Raw genomic sequence first — 20,471 nt, forward strand, 5'->3', positions numbered from 1 at the left:
CGGTAGTTCTGAAGCTTCAGTCTGACTTACCTAAAATTTCTCTGATTCAATAATCTCTAAGGGATCATTTTACCTACAGTTGAATGCCGGAAGTAAAATTAAGCCATTTGGGGAAGCTTAGTTGAAGGTTTAACATGCTCTTCCAAGGTTTCATTATCAACTGCAATCTCTAAATTTCTTTCTTGTAAAAACAACAATAAAAAATGTAAGCCAAAGAAGTGTCCAGCCTTGCTTTTATCAATGAAGATACATGTAGAGAGTACTCATCTCTTTGGGGGTTTGTTTCCACTCCTTACATGGATTCATTTTTTGTTTTAATCAGATTTCACTCTTTTTACCTTTTTCTACCATCCATAAATGGGAGTAAGACTGGTTCAGAAATTTTAGGGGATACAGTACAAATTACATTGCCTTTGCTATTTCCAGTTTGTGAAAGAAAATATTATTTATTTTTATGAATTTGTATTACTTTTAATTTTTACTTTAAGTTTTAGAATTATAGCGAACTGACAAACTACCCTGTTAATAACTAAGGTTTGAAATGTATGGAAATAACCAGTTTTACTGTTTTTTCCTTTTAATTTCAAGTGTTAAAGTACTTAGTGAAATGACAATCTCTCTCTCTCTCTCTCTCTCTCTCTCACACACACACACACACACACACACACACACACACACACACAATTTCCCAATTCAATAATTAAGCCTAAACATTTGAATAGAAAATTGTTACGCTTAAAATTTTAATCTTATAATCAATATAAAGCATAGCTTATTCTAGTAAAAATGTTTATTCCACTCCTGGGAAATCCAATCTAGGAAAATGATGAGAAGAATTGTTATGAATAGGAGTATACAAACTGAGTAGAGAATTCAGATATAGAACCAAATACATATGGGAAATTAGTTTAAATATGGCATTTTTCATCAGTGGAGAAAAGCAGGATTACCTATAAATGAGGTTAAAACACCTGGAATGCTGTTTGGAAAAATAAAAGTTGAATCCCTCTTTTATTCTTTATACCAAAATAATTTTCAGTTATATTAAAGATTTAAATGTGAAAAAAATGAATCCTTAAACATTCTCAGCAAAAGTACAAATAAAATTATTATGATATTAGAATAGAGAAGGTCTTCCTGACAGGACACATGACTAAAAACACATAAAAGTAAAAGAATAATAAATTTAGCAGTATAAAAATTCTAAATTTCTATGTGACAAAAATGAAATAAAAGATAACAGCAAAATAAGAAACATTTTATAATACATACACTATAAAAATATTTTTCTCCAACTTATACAATGTTAACTATAAATACAATTTTCTTAATTTACAAAGAGCTTATACAAATCAATAATTGTGTTTTTTTAGAGAGTAGCTCAATGGAAAAATGAGCAAAGGATGAGCACACAGAAGAAAATAAATGCAAATGAACAATGACCATATGAAAAGAGGCTAAACCTTCAGTCCCTCCTAAACCCTGGCAACCACTGATCTTTTAATTGTCTCCATAGTCTTTTCCAGAATATCATATAGTTGGAATTATACATTATGTAGCTTTTCAGATTACTTCTTTCACTTAGTAATATATGTTTAAGGTTCCTCCATATCTTTTCATGGCTTGATAGCTCATTTCTTTTTACTGCTGAATAGTATTGCATTGTCTGGATGGACCACAGTTTATTCATCCATTTACCTACTGATGGACATCTTGGCTGCTTTCAAGTGTTGACAATTATGAGTAAAGCTGCTATAAACCTCTGTGTGAAGGTTTTTGTGTGGACGTAAGTTTTCACCCCATTTGGGGAGAAACCAAGGAGTGTAATTGCCAAATCATATGGTAAGAGTATGTTCAGTTTTGTCTGAAACTACCAAACTGTCTTTCAAAGTGAGTGCACCGTTTTGCATTTCCACCAGCAATGAATGAGAGCTCCTGTTGCTCCAAATTTTGTCAAGATTTGGTATTGTCAGTATTTTGGATTTTAGTCATTCTAATTGGTATATAGTGGAGATTTTACTTTTTATATCTTATCATTCAGTATTACTTGAATCTTCAAATCATGGGATTTTTTGGAATGCTAACAAGGATTATCTGGGATGGAATGATGAGCCACTTTTATGTTTGCAGGGATAAGTAGGTCTGAGTCGATTATTCCATCTCTGTAGAAACTTTGGAGAAAGGGGTAAGAGAATCAGAAAAAGCTTTCCCTCTCAGATCTTACCAAACCACTATGACCAGTCTATGATACGCAGAACAGGGAAGGAAATTAACACTTCTGGACACTCACTATTTTCTACACAATACCTTTCCTACTGGTATTATAGTACCACAGTCAAATGAATTTAGGAAATCAGATTCATTCTGAATACTAGTACATTAAAAACTCTGAGAAATCCTGTAGTATAGAAAACCGCTTAATTTCATTTGACACTGTTTCCCACAATTATCTGATAATAGAGTACATTTTTATACATAACCTCTATTAACATTAGGCAGAACAGACCTGGGGAAATATTGGCCTATCGCCTATTATATACGTTATCTCATTTGATCCTAATAACAATTCTAGGGAAAATACCTATTCTCTTCATTTTAAAAATTAGAAAATTGAGATTTCAAATATTTAGGTAACCTGGACCGACACCATTCTACCCATATGTGGATTCTTACCTGAGTCTTCCCAGCTACAGAGTTCTGAGCAGCTATTGCAATCTGAGATCTATGTAAGTCCACTCAGCTCAGGAATTATTCCATACTAGATTCCCTTATTCCATTTTAATATTTTTAGAATAAGGATATTCTATATGTATAAAGTTGAAGCAATGACACTAGGGCCAGAAGTCAGGATCTGAGACTCCTTAAAGCCATAATTTGCAAACTATAAGATGACTACATGGGCTCATCTGTAACAAGACACAATATTGTGATTCTCTCTGGTTCAAATTACTCATCTTGCAAATCATCTGGATTTTCTGACCTTGAAAAACATTTTTTATAAATTTATTTATTTTTTATTTATTTTTGGCTGCGTTGGGTCTGTGTTGCTGTGTGCGGGCTTTCTCTAGTTGCGGTGAGCGGGGGCTACTCTTCACTGTGGTGAGCAGGCTTCTCATTGCGGTGGCTCCTCTTCTTGCAGAGCACTAGGCTCTAGACGCGTGGGTTTCAGTAGCTGCAGCATGCGGGCTCAGTAGTTGTGCCTCGTGGGCTCTAGAGTGCAGGCTCGGTAGTTGTGGCACACTGGCTTAGTTGCTCCACGGCATGTGGGATCTTCCAGGACCAGGGATCAAATCCATGTCCCCTGCATTGGCAAGCAGATTCCCAACCACTGCACCACCAGGGAAGTCCCTGGCCTTGAAAAACTTCTGAGGATTTGGTCATAGCTAAGAAATTCAAATGGGCCATGTAATTCAGGTAGTCCCTGAATCATTATAATACCCAATCCCAGCTCCAATGTGCTCTCAGACCTATGCAAGAGGTATCTGATACCTTTGCAGCAGAACACAAAGCAAAAAAAGGAGCAGAGAGGAAAGAAAATCTGACCATTACTCTGAATGTCCCTGCTTGTGTGGGTTTTGGTCAGACAAAGCTCCAATTATTTTTTTCTGCATTAATTTCTTTTCCAGTAAAGTGCTTAAAGAATACACTTCCAGTTAAAGCTTTTAGGGTGGACCATTGCTCAAGCCATTTTCAACTTTATTGAAGAAAGCATCTGAAAATATACTATGGGTGGAAATTCATATATGGCTCTTGGGGAAAAGCATGATGACTTAATAGGTCCCTACCAACCCACCTAACTTCTGTGATTGAATTAACACAGAGGATAATGGGGGAGGAGGGATGGAAATGTGAGTTGTAACCACAATTTGAGCTGTGTACAGTTACATCATGGCATCAGTTTTTGCACTCAAGCTGGTAAATGACTACACCCAGAGATATGTGAGCCCTTTCTGATGAGATATAAATCAATCCAAACAGTCATCCAATTCTCCCTTGCAATGAATTTAAACCATATCTTTCCCATCCTTTTAGCCTTTGGTTCTCATTTCATTTCTAGCTCACTGCAGTCTAAGCTCAATTTTTAAGGCATTTGATCCAACTGCCTGGCTCAGAAACTTGAAAAAAATTTTTAAAAAGCCCAAACTGTGAAATCCTGAGATCTGGTTGAATGGGGTTTGCCACATGATATAGAAGTGCATATCTCACCTAACTGGATCATGTAAGAAGTTTAGAGAATACAGCAGTTAGCTATTACAGCATACCAAAACACCCCTACATTTAATGGCCTAAAACAGTATGTATTTTTGTTGCCCACAAGTATCTGGGAGGGCTAGCCTTTTGTTTTGGGGGTATTTTTAAAAATATTTAATTTAGTTATTTATTTAGTTTGGCTGTACTGGGTCTCAGTTGTGGCCCATGGGATCTTCGTTGTGGCACGCAAGCCTCTTCGTTGCGGCATGCAGGCTTCTTAGTTGTGGCCTGCGGACTCTTAGTTGTGGCATGCATGTGGGATCTAGTTCCCCGACCAGGGATTGAACCTGGGTCCCCTGCATGGGAGCATGGAGTCTGACCCACTGGACCACCAGGGAAGTCCCAGGGCTAGCCTTTTGGCCTTCTTCTCAGGGTTGTTCTGCTTGTCTGAGCTAGGATCACTCATACATCTGCGGTCAGCTATGTGTTGGATAGGTACTCTGCTGATCTTGGTTGGCTGGCTGTTAGCCAGTATAGGATGGTCTCAGCAGGGATATGTCATCTCTGCTCCATGTAGCCTCTTATTCTCCTGCAAGCTAGTCCAGGCAGAAGCAAGGTCCAAAAGAAAACAGAAGCAAAAAAGTCTCTTGAAGCCTAGGCTCAGAACTGGCACACTGTTACTTTAACCCAAATTCGACCAGCCAAAGAAAGTCACAAGGACAACCCAGATTCAACAGATGGTTGAATAATACAAGCTTCGGAGGGTGTTGATACAGAAAGGGGTGAAAACTGGGGCTGACTTTGCAATAAATTTATAATAGTATTTAATATCTTTCCTTTCCAGCTGAATATTGAGGTATTCTGGGCACCTACAGAGAGGTTTCCCAGCATCTGGGGCAAGGGTGGAGTGCCACTATGCCTGTGTTCACCATCAGCAGAGTTCAAGATCAGTGACTCCTCTTCAAATTATGCAAGCTACATAAATTCAGGTAGGACTTTCTCTCTCTCTCTGTCTTTCTCCATCTCTATGTCTCTCTGTCTCTATCTCTTTCTCCGTCCCTCTGTCCCTCTCCTTTCTTCCTCTCTCTCCTCCTCACCCTACTGTATTCCTATATTTGCAGCACATTAAACAATGCCTAGCTCAGATGCTCAATAAATATTTGTGAATGAATAAATGAACGAGTGAAAGGAAGCATTATGTAAGAGTCTCTATTAACAGAGTCAGATGGAGAAAGTGAACCAAATTTAACAAGAGACTGAGGAGAGCATTAATAAAGTGATGCAAAGCAGATAAGAGAAATCTTACCTTAGAAAAGAAATTCAGAACTGAAGTAAAGTGACAGTGGTAATGGTGTCTCGAGGTTCCTGCTGCTGCTGGCTTGGCCATGCTGGGAATACTTAAACAGCCATAGCTCAGTAGACAGGAAGGAATGAATTGCAGCAGAGATCAAGTGGAGCAGGAAAAACAGGTGATGATGCAGCTCACTGTCCCGGAAAGCAGTTGATTCCAGGCGACCGAGGCTGAAGGGACAGGGTGACCCTCGCTGGGCTGGATGTGGGGGTCAGTTTTACTGGCTAGCCTGAGAGGTCTAGGAAGCCCCCAAGAACATGGAGATCTGTCAGTAAATGTCAGGATACCTGCCACCAAGTAGGGTTTAAGGGACAGACTTGAGACAAACAACCACAGCCAACTGGGAGAAAAGAACAGCTAAAATGGCAAGAGATAGGCCCTGGGACTCTGAACACAACAAAAAGAGAAGCTGATACCATCCACCAAGGGAGGGCCAAGGAGAAACGAATGGTTAGTGCATCAGGGAATCCCGGCTCCTTGAGGCCACGCACATATTTGACTCCCTTGTCCTTTAGCAAGCAGAGAAGTGTTTTATCCCGTCAGTAAAATCTGCATTGCTGGGATGACAGGACTCACTTTCTGCAGGGTGCATAACAACTTTCCGACATGTTGTCAGAATGTGTCAGGTCGAGTTACTGTGATTCTGTTTCATGAGGACGTGACACATGGCGCCATTGCTGGCAGTTCAGACATTTCCTGTCAATGCCTGCCACTCAGGAATGGATATGTAATCAAACCCAAGTCACAGTGAGGCTTTTTGCATGAGAGTCGCTTCCAAGTTTTACTTTTAATACCTAAGGTTTTGTGTTACTGATATTAAATAAAAACTCTTTGCAATGAATTTTAAATGAGATAAAAGCTCTCACCAGAGATTTGTTAAAAGCAGATGAACAGCTGTTCTCTTTTCCCCCCTTTTTAGAAGGGCTTTAAATTATATATTAACCAAAAAGGTAAACAGAATAAAATGGGCAATTAAATATTAATGGAAGATGTAGTGGAATTGTCCTGTGCTGCACTTAAAACAGCCTGAATGATTGAGCTGTGAATTGCTCTCCCTGAGGTATTGAAATATTCATCAGTGCTATTTAATAAATGTTCGTATTCGTAGGCACTCATGTTTACACTACAGCACTTGCAAGAGAGTGCTTACTAAAGAAAACATGCTAATGGAAGGTGAACTTTCCTGTACAGTGAGTCACCTTAAATTATACAGAGTGTGCCGCTGAGGAGACAGGGAAATCTCTCCTCTGACAAATGAGAAGCTCCCACAAGAGAGAAGCATCTTTTGTTAAAAGAATGGCTGGGGATGGCACAGAGGCGATGTGGCACCGAGACTATTTTGATGTTTTTAAAAAATTACCTGGTTTGCTTTTTTTTAAATGTTTAACCTTTCCTGCCTGAAGCAGAGCTTCATCCCTATGCTATTACCGTAAACTGCCTACTTTATGGGAAGGGATGCAAGAGATAGCAAAAAGAGACTGCAGTGGAAAACCTTTAAACAACTGAGGTAAAAGCGTTCCAAGTGACAGTGGAGGCTGGAGACAGACACAAAGACACAAACAGCACTTACGGGTTGAGGCGGACACTGCCTCTTACTGCTTCCTCTCCGTGACATTTATTTAGTCTTTCGTTCCCAGGAACAGCAGATACTGTATCACCTCAAGTGGGGAGTTTGATTGTTCTCGTAAGTTAAACAGAATTAAGGCCAATCAATATTTTGGAATTGGCTGATCTCTGGGGAGGATATTAAGATTTACTAGAGCAGTGGAGGAAAGGGGCTGTAGCTGTGGCTGCTGGATTTCTGATGCGTGGGATGCCTAAACGGAACATGCCCAACCAACTTAGACACCTGCTTACTGAAAAACACAGTCACCTGAATTTAGCAGCATCACGCCCGTGTGCTGGATCAGGGCATCTGGAGGCTTCCTCTGCTACAGCCCTTCATCATCCTTTATGATTAACCAGAAAATACTTAACTAATTTTTATTCAGTGAGAAGAGAGGATCCATGGTTCCCAGAGTAACGAAAACAGCCATACAGAGTACTATAGATTGATCTCAATATTTCACTCTCCTGTAATAGTTTCATAGTTCCATACTTAGGTCATAGTTTCACATTAGGTAGAATATACCTCTCGCTCCTTGACTGGAGCCTTGGCCATGTAACTTGCTTTGGCTAATGGGTTGGACATGAAATGAAAAAAAGCTTAAAATGTTCATGCACAATGGGCTTGTTCTCTTGTGCCTTGGCCTTCTGCCATGAGAAGAAAATGCCTCCAGTAGCTGCTAGTCCAAGGAGGATGAGGGCCACTGCGGCACCAAGCGAAACTGTATTCATCTAGATGAGGCGAACTTCAGCTGATCTGCAGATGCACGAGCAAGATGCTCACTGAGCTGGGGGTTTGTTATATAGCAGTACTGTGGCACTGCCGAGGTGAGAGGGTCATTCCAAGGCATCTGTAGACCTATTAACGGTTGTCCATTGGTTATAAATATTTCAGAATGATCCTCTATAACCTTGAAAATCTGTCCCCATTTATCCTTCCATCTATCACTCTAGCCATTTCCCCTTATTTTCTATCCTAGATTATGGTATTCTGAGATTTTTTTTTTTTTTTTTTTTTTTTTTGCGGTACGCGGGCCTCTCACTGTTGGGGCCTCTCCCATTGCGGAGCACAGGCTCCGGACGCGCAGGCTCAGCGGCCATGGCTCACGGGCCCAGCCGCTCCGCGGCATGTGGGATCTTCCCAGACCGGGGCACGAACCCGTGTCCCCTGCATCGGCAAGCGGACTCTCAACCACTGCGCCACCAGGGAAGCCCCCCTCTGAGATCATTTTTAATTTAATTCCACGGCTTACTTTTTGTGTTGTTCCTTTTTCCTAGCATGCTCTAATTGTCTAGCATTCCCCAAGTTCCAATGTAATCACAGGTCACTTCTCCCTCTTGAATGCCACAAGACTTTAAAGGACTATTTATCCCACTGTATTATAAACATGTATTGCCCAATGCACGTCCTTCATTATACTAAGAGTTCTTTAAAAGTAGGAGCGGGCTTCCCTGGTGGCGCAGTGGTTGAGAGTCTGCCTGCCGATGCAGGGGACGCGGGTTCGTGCCCCGATCCTGGAAGATGCCGCGGAGCAGCTGGGCTCGTGAGCCATGGCCGCTGAGCCTGCGCGTCCGGAGCCTGTGCTCCGCAACGGGAGAGGCCACAGCACTGAGAGGCCCGCGTACCACAAAAAAAAAAAAAAAAAAAAGAAAGAAAAAAAAGTAGGAGCAAAAGGGCTAGTACACATTAGGTACTCAATGAGTGACTAAACTTAAATACTACAGCCAGGCAATACTTCTTAAACTAATTATTTGTGAACAGCAGATGATTCCTATTTCTATGAATTAAAGAAAATACTACCAGGAGGAAACCCAAGTTATATAAAACAGTAATGGTTTAGTGAGAAAAGTACTAAATTATATCTAAGCATTCATTTCTTTAATAGTTTCCTCTAAAATCCTTCTTAAATATATTTTTAAAAACTAGAATTAGATTTAGATGCTTTAAAAAGTTGTTTTCATATAAAAGCAAAATTAAATGTAAAGTATGGATTGTTTCTGTTGAGAAACTTCTAAGAATCCTAGCTTTTAGACCATGAGACCATTGTTTAACTGATGCCAAATATACTCCAGTTATCTAGGAAGAATATCATGAGTGTAAACTTATAGAGTAACAGTAAACACTGCAGTCACATGTCAGAATTTAACCTCTGAACTTGATCTAATGAATGCAAAGCCACCAATCAACACAGAAGAATGGTTCTTCCAATTAACTTTTGTTTGCTGATATCCTCCTGACTTGTTTGTAGAACACCTGCATACTGTGTAAGGACTATCTTCAGTGTTCTATAGATAAAACAGGTATATACTGAGTTTGATAACTAATTGAACATCAACTTAAGTTCTGACAGGAAGTGAGGCAAAACTCTCAGCACCAGTCATTTTACTGGTTAAGCACCAAAGGCAACATGATTACATTCCACATATGACACATTAAACTTTAAAAAGAAGCTATCAGAGTCCCTTTTGGTTCTATTTGAATTCTTACTGAAACAAAGTGGAAGGATAAGGCAAAGGACAAGAGAAAGGACAACAGAAAGAGGAAACAGGACTGTGATGCCTTCAGTCCCTTCCTCTACAGCCTGACTGCCTCCCCTGCACGCACTATCTGCGTCCTTGAAAATTCATCCAACATTTGAAACAGCTAGTCTGATGGAGAACAGTATGGAGGTTCCTCAAAAAACTAAAAATAGAACTACCATACGCCCCAGCAATCCCACTACTGGGCATATACCCTGAGAAAACCATAATTCAAAAAGAGTCCTGTACCACAATGTTCATTGCGTCTCTATTTACAATAGCCAGGACATGGAAGCAACGTAAGTGTCCATTAACAGATGAATGGATAAAGAAGATGTGGCACATATGTACAATGGAATATTACTCAGCCATAAAAAGAAACGAAATTGAGTTATTTGTAGTGAGGTGGATGGACCTAGAGACTGTCATACAGAGTGAAGTAAGTCAGAAAGAGAAAAACAAACACCGTATGCTAACACATATATACGGAATCTAAAAAAAAAAAAAGGTTCTGAAGAACCTGGGGGCAGGACAGGAATAAAGACGCAGACGTAGAGGATGGACTTGAGGACACAGGGAGGGGGAAGGGTAAGCTGGGACGAAGTGAGAGAGTGGCACGGACATATATACACTACCAAATGTAAAATAGATAGTTAGTGTGAAGCAGCCGCATAGCACAGAGAGATCAGCTTGGTGCTTTGTGACCACCTAGAGGGGTGGGCTAGGGAGGGTGGGAGGGAGACGCAAGAAGGAGGGGATATGAGGATATATGTATATGTATAGCTGATTCACTTTGTTATACAGCAAACACTAACACACCATTGTAAAGCAATTATGCTCCAATAAAGATGTTAAAAAAAAAAAAAAGGAAAAGAAACAGCTAGTCTGTCTTCCATATCTCATCCTAGGCCTTTGAACCAACCCAGAGATCTAAACAAAAATACCTGCCTCTAATAAAGTAGCTTCTACCAAGTATAAGCTTGCAGAGAAGAGAAATTTATAGTCTTGTTCAAAATAAGAGGGTGACCTTGTTAGTAAAAGTACCATAATAAGAATACATTGAGCAAAAGTATCGGTGTGAGTGTTGTAAAGCGTCCAGGAGGAAATTAGCTGTTTTAAACCATGGAACTAATGTGAATCATTGCTAATATAGCTGCTTATTTATCACCAGCATAAGAAGATAATCTAGCTAACTTAATGAAGTAATTCCAGTTCTTAACTGAATGCTAGCTGTTAATTGAATGTTATTGAAAAAAAAAAAAAAAACAGGGAGGGAAACTACACGAAGGAGTGAGTGCGACCAGCTTCCATCAGAGTTTATTAATATTTTCTTGATGCTGCTGGATAATATTCCAACTGCAGAAATTTGGGATATCAAAGTGTTCAAGAAGATTCCCATGGAGAGACAACCTACATTCATCACTTGTATGAGAACAATGTAAAATGGGTTGGGCTGAAGGAGATGTGTGTGTGTGTGTGTGTGTGTGTGTGTGTGTGTGTGTGTGTGTGTGTGTGTGTGTGTGTGTGTGTGTGTGTGTGTGTGTGTGTGTGTAGGTGCTGTGTGTTTTTCTTTGTTTTTTTTCTTTCTTTCTCATCCCAAGTAAGAAAATATCCCCAACAGTAAAGTATAGACATTAGACCCAGCGAAACCTCATATTTAATCCTGGCTAATACTTTCTGTGGTATGACCTTAAATTCATCGTTTAACTTTCTAAGTTAATTTCTACCTTCTCTAATGGGATATATAATAGCTAGTTTTAAACTAAACTGTTGTATTGAGGAGTGTTAATTTTCTGAGGTATAAACAAAGTGTTTTATGGTTTTTTCAATACATTCCTCCAAGTCATCTATGTAGAACCAACTTTCCTTCTATGTAGCAACTCCCTTAATGAAATTGTGACAGATTTTGCAATTTTTCAGTGAATGTTGGTCATTGGAAAAATCTTATTTCTTATTCCAGTATTGGAAGACATAGTTCTGTTCAGTATTAAATTTCAATCCCAGGGCTTCCCTGGTGGCGCAGTGGTTGAGGGTCCGCCTGCCGATGCAGCGAGCACGGGTTCGTGCCCCAGTCTGGGAGGATTCCACGTGCCGCGGAGTGGCTGGGCCCGTGAGCCATGGCCGCTGGGCTCGTGGGCCATGGCCGCTGGGCCTGTGTGTCCAGGGCCTGTGCTCCGCGGCAGGAGAGGCCACAGCAGTGAGAGGCCCGCATACCGCAAAAAAAAAAAAAAAAATTCAATCCCCTATCTGATTTAAAGTTCTTTCTGCCTCCAGGATAGGACAGACTGTGACTCTAGTAGTCTGAAGTTGAGCTGAGGCACAGTCAACTCTTCGTCTGCCCTACCCACCCTCCCAACCTCCTGCACTTTCTTCCTTCCCTGTACTGATCTCTCAGGAGTTAGGCAAGGGTAAGAGAAAGAGGAAAAATAAATGCTTCCTTCTTGGCTAGCCAGGATTATACTCCTCTCCTCGGCCGTGATGACTGTTGATCAGGCTTGTTTATGTACTATTTGAGATGGGAATAGCCCTAGCAGTCCCCACCAATGAGGAGCACACTCCGTGTCATACCACATCTCCCAGATAGGCATTCCACTCAGCCTCCACATGCCGTGGCAAGACTGTGGCATCCAATCTCATTTACCCTCCTTGTCCAGCTCTCAGGCCTGAATTCCCAGGATTCAAGTAACCAGTGTTTAGTGAGTTCCTACTAAGTGCTAGCCCTCTTATAGGCCCTGGGTATATAGCAAGGATCAAAACAGGAATAAATTTGTGGAACGCTAAGGGAGGGCTGCAATTTTAAATGGTATGGTAGGCCTCACTGAAATGGTAATGTTTCAACAAAGAATTGAAGAAGGTGAGGGAGTGAATCATTTGGATATCTGGGGGAAATGGTTTCTAGGTAGAGGGAAAAGTCGGTGAAAAGGTTTTGAGGTTGAAAGGTGCTTTGAGGACCAATGGATAGCAAAGAGACCAGTGTCAATCATGACACAAAGGAGTCCAGTTTATTAAGGGCTGGAGTGTGCACATGCAAGTAAGCACAAATATGTGCACACTCACATACACATGCATGTATGTCTGAGGCAAGGGTAGAGATGGTAAGTCCAAGGGATCAGCACTTCTGATTTTAACTTAGTTACAGGTGAGGCCATAATTCACATAATTTAAACAGGGATTATATTAGAGTAGTTAAAATTGTGGGTACTAGAGTCAGACTATCTGAATGCAAATCCTGACTTCTCTATTTATTGTTTTTACGACCTTGTGAAAATAATATAACCTCACTCCAACTCAGTTTCTTTTTCTGTAACATGAGCTTGAAAACAGAAACTCAGCATTACTGTAAGACAATGGAATTAATGCCTGAAAGCACATAGTACGGTTTCTGTCCATGGTGATTTTAATGGGCAGCAAGTGTTAAGAATCACTGCCTACATCTATGCTTGACTGGCTCATTCTTGCTGATCAGGTCTCAACTAAAATGCCACCTCCTCAAAGAGGCTTTCTGTGATGGTCCTTAGGGATGTTCATAAATGTTCCAGTACTCCTCGTTCTAGGCCTTGGTGTGATTGGATTTCCTCACTTCCTTTAAGGTCAGACATGGCCATGTGCCTTGCTGTGGCCAGTGAAATTTGAGAAGTGGCAAGTAGAGCCTTTACACAGAAGTGACATCTGTCAATTCCAGCAGAAGTACCACATCTCCTCTCCCCTGCAATGGTGATCATAGAAAAGAAATATATATATATACACACATATGGTGCCTCTGACATCCTGTGTTTCTACAGATTATGATGACCAGAGCACAACCCTCCTGCCACCTGACTATCTGTACTGCACATGCAATTGGAGCAAGAATAAGCCTTTGTACTCTTAACCCACTAAGGTCTGGAGATCGCAGCATAATTTAGATTACCTTGACTGATACACTTTGATTGATCATATTATATAAAGTAATTTCCTCATCCCCCAGTCACTTTCCAGCACATCCTCAGATTTAATTTTCATTACAGTACTATACTGTTCTTCTTTGAAATAATCTCATTCACAAAATGCCTGAGACAGTTTCAGTTGTATCCTCACCACATAATAAGATCTAAAACTTATTCAGAATTTAATAACTCTTTGTTGAATTATTAAACTTCACAGAATTAAATCCTTTTATTTAGAGCCTTAAAATGCATAAAACTTATGCTAAATTCTACATTATATGGCATGATTCCAGAATATTTATACCTAAAATTTTTAGCATATGATTTTCATGTTATTTAAGTCAAAGTTCTAGGATATAAACACAACTTGGTCACTTCACAGTGAGATTATTTTCATGAATAAAAAAAAGTTAAAATGGAATGTCAGTGGTCTAAATGCATCAATTAAAAGACAGAGATTTTCAGAGTAGGTCAAAAAAACATGACCCAACTATATGTTGTCCACAAGAAATCCACTTTAAATATAAAGACACATATAGATTAAAAGTAAATGGATGGAATATAGGATGGATGGACAACAAGGTCCTACTGTATAGCACAGGGAACTGTATTCAGTGTCCTTGGATAAATCATAATGGAAAAGAATATAAAAAATAAATGTAAATGTGTGTGTATATATATATATATATATATATATGTATATATGTAAAACAAAACAAAACAGTGTTGAGTCTTCTGATCCATGAACATGGTATATAGCTCTACTTATTTAGGGTTCTTTGATTTCTCTCAGTAATGTCTTATAGCTTCAGTATATAGGTCTTGTATGGATCACAAAGAATTTAATATTTTTGATGCTATTATAAATTGATTTTTTTACATTTCAATTTCTATTGTTTTTGCTACTATATAAAAATTTGATCCATTTTTGTATGTTGATCTTGAATGCTTCAGCCTTGCTGGACTTACTTATTAGTTCTAGCAGCCTTTTTGAGGAACATTGGATTTTCTACATAAACAATCAGGTCTTCAAACAAATACAATTTTTTTTTTTTTTTTTTTTTTTTTTGCAGTACACGGGTCTCTCACTGTTGTGGCCTCACCTGTTGTGAAGCACAGGCTCCGGACGCCCAGGCTCAGTGGCCATGGCTCATGGGCCCAGCTGCTCCGCGGCATGTGGGATCTTCCTGAACCGGGGCACGAAACTGTGTCCCCTGCATCGGCAGGCAGACTCCCAACCACTGCGCCACCAGGGAAGCCCCAAACAAATACAATTTTAATGTTTCATTTCCAAGCTGGGTGAATTTTGTTTCCTTTTCTTTTCTTACTACATTGGCTGGAACCTTCAGTACAAGGTTGAATAAAAGATGGAAGAACAGAAAAAAAAAAAAAGTAAATGGATGGAGAAAAATATAACACGCTAATACCAATGAAAAGAAGCAGGATGGGCTTCCCTGGTGGCACAGTGGTTGAGAGTCCACCTGCCGATGCAGGGGACACGGGTTTGTGCCCCGGTCTGGGAGGATGCCACATGCTGCGAAGCGGCTGGGTCCGTGAGCCATGGCCACTGAGCCTGTGCGTCTGGAGCCTGTGCTCTGCAATGGGAGAGGCCACAGCAGTGAGAGGCCCACGTACCACAAAAAAAAAAAAAAAAAAAAAAAAAAAAAAAAGAAGCAGGAGTAGCTATATTAATTTCAGGCAGAGAAGATTTCAAAGGAAAATTATCAGGGATAAAGAAGGGCATTACATAATGATAAGAGGTCAATTCTCCAAGAAGACATAAAAATCCTTAACATGTTTCACCTAACAAAAGAGCATCAAACTACATGAGGCAGAAACTGAGAGAACTGCAAGGGGAAATACATGAATACACTCTCACAGTTGGAGACTTCAACACCCCTCTCTCAGAAACATCAACCAGACAGAAAATCAGCAAGGACATAGCTGAACTCAACAACACTATCAATCAACTGTATATAACTGACATCAATAGACTACTCCATCCAACAACAGCTTAATTCACATTTTTCTCAAGCTGACATGGAACTTTCACCAAGATAAGCCATAGAACACAACAACACATTTAAAAGAATAGAAATCATACAATGTCTGCTCACAAACCACTGTGAAATTAAACTAGAAATTAGCAACAGGAAGACAGCTGGACAGTCCTCTAAAATGGAAATTAAACATCACACTTCTAAATAACATATGGGTCAAAAAAGAAATCTCAAGAGAAATTTAAAAAAAATATATATATACATATATATATATATATTTTTTTTTTTGCGGCATGCGGGCCTCTCACTTCTGTGGCCTCTCCCGCTGCAGAGCAACGGGCTCCAGACGCGCAGGCTCAGCAGCCATGGCTCACGGGCCCAGCTGCTCTGTGGCATGTGGGACCCTCCCGGACCGGGGCACGAACCCATGTCCCCTGCATCAGCAGGCAGACTCTCAACCACTGCACCACCAGGGAAGCCCCTAAAATATTTTTAATTAAATGAAAATAAAATACAACTTATCAAAATCTGTTGAGTGCAGCAAAAACAGTGCTTAGAGGGAAATTTATAGCAGTAAATTTACTGCTATAAATTAGCATTCTTTATTAGAAAAGAAGAAAGAACTAAATGCAGTTATCCAGGCTTCCATCATAGAAAACTAGAAAAAGAAGAGCAAATTAAAACCAAAGTAAGCAGAAAAAAGAAATAGTAAGAAGTAGAGCAGAAATCAATGAAATTGCAAACAGGAAATCAACAGAGAAACTGAATGAAACTAAAAGCTGCTTCTTTGAAAAGATCAATAAAATTGATAAGCCTCTAGACAGGCTAAGAAAAAAAGAAAGACACAAATTACTAATTATCAGAAATGAAATCACCATAGATCCCATGGAAATAAAAAGGATGATAAAGGAATAATATGAACAACTCTATGCCCACAAATTTGATAACCTAGATGGACCAATTCCTAGAAAGACACAATCTGCCAAAACTCATAGAAGAAGAAACAGATGATGTAAATAGGCCTATTTGAGTTAACAAAATTGAATCAACAATTAATAACCTTCCAAACAGAGTGCACCTGGCCCAGATGGGTTCACTAGTGAATTCTTCCAAACATTTAAGGAAGAATTATAACAATTCTCTACAATCTCTTCTGAGGACAGAAGCAAAGGGCATACCTCCTAACTCATTCTATGAGGCCAGCATTACACCAATACCAAAACCAGATAAAGACACAAGAAGAAAACCACAGACCAATATCACTCATGAACATAGATGCAAAAATTCTCAGCAATACATTTGAAATCAAATCCAAAAAATATATAAAATGAATTAATGTACCACAACCAAGTAGGGTTTATCCCAGATGTACAAAGCTGGTTCAACATTCAAAAGTCAATTAATGTAAGGAAATGTTCTAATCTCATTGTTTTGCATGTAGCTGTCCAGTTTTCCCAGCACTACTTGTTGAACAGACTGTTTATTCTCCATTGTATATTCTTGCCTCATCTGTCATAGATTAATTGACCATAAGTGTATGGGTTTATTTCTGGGCTTTCTATTCTGTTCCACTAATCTATGTGTCTGTTTTTGTGCCAGTACCAAGCTGTTTTGATTACTGTAGCTTTGTAGTATAGTCTGAAGACTGGAAGAAAGATACCTCCAGCTTTGTTCTGTTTCCTAAAGATTTTTTGGCAATTAGGGGTCTTTTGTGGTTCCATATGAATTTTAGGATTATTTGTCCTAGTTCTGTGAAAAATATCATGTGTATTTTGATAGAGATTGCATTTAATCTATAGATTGCTTTGAGTAGTATGGCCATTTTAACAATGTTAATTTTTCCAATCCAAGAGTACAGTATATCCTTCCTTTTCTTTGTATTATTTTCAATTTCCTTCATCAGTGTTTTATAGTTTACAGGGTATAGGTCTTTGACCTCCTTAGATAAGTTTATTTCTAATTATTTCATTCCTTTTGATGAAATTTTAAATGTAACTTTTTTTTAAACTTTCTCTTTCTGAGAGTTCATTATTAGTGTATAGAAAAGAAACAGATTTCTGTATATTAATCTTGTATCCTGCAACTTCTCTGAATTCATTTATTAGTTCTAACAGTTTTTGGGTAGATACTTTAGGGTTTTCTATATAAAGTACCATGTCATACGCAAATTGTGACAATTTTACTTTTTCCCTTCCAATTTGGATGCCATGTATTTCTTTTTATTGTCTGACTGATGTGGCTAGGACTTCTAATACTATGTTAAATAGAACAGTGAGCATCCTTGTATTGGTCCTGAATTTAGAGGAAAGGCTTTCAGCTTTTCACCACTGAGTATGATATTAGTTGTTGGTTTGTCATAAATGGCCTTTATTATATTGAGATATATTCCCTCTATACCCACTTTGAGGAGAGTTTTTATCATGAATGGATGTTGAATTTTGTCAAATGCTTTTTCTGTGTCTACTGACATGATCATGTGATTTTTATCCTTCTGTTTGTTAATATGATGCATCACATTGATTGATTTGTGAATGCTGAAGTTTTCTTACGTCCCTGGAATAAATCCCACTTGATCATGGTGTATGATCCACTTTATATATTGTTGGATCTGGCTTGCTAATTTTTTTTTTTTTTTTTTTTTTGCGGTACACGGGCCTCTCACTGTTGTGGCCTCTCCCGTTGCGGAACACAGGCTCCGGACACGCAGGCTCAGCAGCCATGACTCACAGGCCCAGCCACTCCGTGGCATGTGGGATCTTCCCGGACTGGGGTACGAAGCCGTGTCCCTTGCGTCGGCAGGCGGACTCTCAACCACTGCGCCACCAGGAGAGCCCTGGCTTGCTAATATTTTGTGGAGGATTTTTGCACCAATATTCATCAAAGATATTGGCCTGTAATTTTCTCTTTTTTTTGACTTTTTTTGTTTGGTTTTGGTATCAGGGTAATGGTGGCCTCACAGAATGAACTTGGTAGTGTTCTGTCCTCTTCAATTTTTTGCAATATTTTGAGAAGGATAGGCATTGGTTATCTTTTATATGTTTGGTAGGATTCCCCTGTAAAGCCATCCAGTCCTGGACTTTTGTTTGTTGGGAGGTTTTTTGTTTTTGTTTTTTTTTATTACAAATTTAATTTTACTACTAGTGATCGGTCTGTTCAAACTGTCTGTTTCTTCTTGATTCAGTCTCGGGAGGTTGTATATTTCTATAAATTTTTCCATTTCTTCTAGATTGTCCAATCTGTTGGCATATAACCATTTGTTATATTTTTGTTCTCATTTAACTGGTGAGAACATTTCCTCACAGAATGTACAAAAAAAAAAAAGAAAACTCAAAAAGGATTAAAGGCCTAAATGTAAGACCTGAAACCATGAAACTCCTAGAAGAGAATACAGAGAGAACATCCTTTGACATAAATTGTCGCAATATTTTTTTGGATCTGTCTCCTAAGGCAAAAGAAATAAAAGCAAAAATGAACAAATGGGACCTAATTACATTTAAAAGTTTTTACAAAGCAAAGAAAATCACTGACAAAATGAAAAGACAACCTATAAAATGGGAAATAATATTTACAATTGATATGACCAACAAGGGGTTAATATCCAAAATATAGAAACAACTCATACAACTCAATATCAAAAAACCCCATACAACTCAATTTAAAAAAAGGCAGAAGACCTGAACAGACATTTTTCTAAACATACAGATGGCTAACAGGCACATGAAAACAGGCTCAGCAATGCTAGTTATCAGAGAAATGCAAATGAAAACAACAAAAAGATATCACCTCATAACTGTCAGAATGGCTTTCATCAAAATGTGTACAAATAACTAATGTTAGACAGGACGTGGAGAAAAGGGAACCCTTTTACACTGTTTGTGGGACTGTAACTTGGTGCAGCCACTACGGAAAACAGTATGGAGGTTCCTCAAAAAACTAAAAATAGAACTACCATATGATCCAGCAATTCCACCCCAGGTATATATTCAAAAAAAATGAAAACACCAATTCAAAAAGATACACAAACTCTAATGTTCATAGAAGCAATGTTTACAACAGCCAAAATATGGAAGCACCCCAAGTGTCCAGCAACAGACGAATGGATAAAGAAAATATAATATATACAATGAATTATTATTCATCCATAAACAAGAATGAAATTCTGTCATTTGCAGCAGTGTGGATTGACCTAGAGAATATTAGGCTAAGTGAAATAAGTCAGATAGAGAAAGACAAATACTGTAAGATATTAGTTACATGTAGAATCTAAAATATAATACAAATGAATGTACATGCCAAACAGAAACAGACTCACAGATACAGAAAACAAACTAGTGGCTACCAAAAGGGAGAGGGAAGGGCAACATAGGGGTATGGGATTAAGAGATACAAACTACTGTGTATAAAATAGATAAGCAACAAGTATATATTGTATGGCACAGGGAGTTATAGGCAATATCTTATAATAACTTTTAATGGAGTATAATGTGTAAAAATACTGAGTCACAATGCTGTATACCTAAAACTAATATAATACTGTAAATCAACTATACTTGAATTAAAAAAATCAAATAATGTAATCCATCACATCAACAGAATAAAAAATTAAATCACATGGTCATATCAACAGATGCAGAAAAAGCTTTTGACATAATCCGAAACCCATTCACGATTAAAAAAAAAAAACTCTCAGTTAACTAGGAATAGAAGGAAACTTCCTCAACTTGACAAAGACTATCTACAAAAAAATCTACAGCTAACATCATATTTAATGGTAAGAAACTCTATAAGCATTTCCACTAAGATCAGGAACAAGGAAAGGATGTCTCTTCTCACCTTTCCTTTGCAACACTGTACTGAAAGTAGTTACTAATGCAACAA

The sequence above is a fragment of the Leucopleurus acutus genome (assembly GCF_964270905.1).
Source record: "Leucopleurus acutus genome assembly, chromosome: 7".
Lineage (NCBI taxonomy): Eukaryota > Metazoa > Chordata > Mammalia > Artiodactyla > Delphinidae > Leucopleurus > Leucopleurus acutus.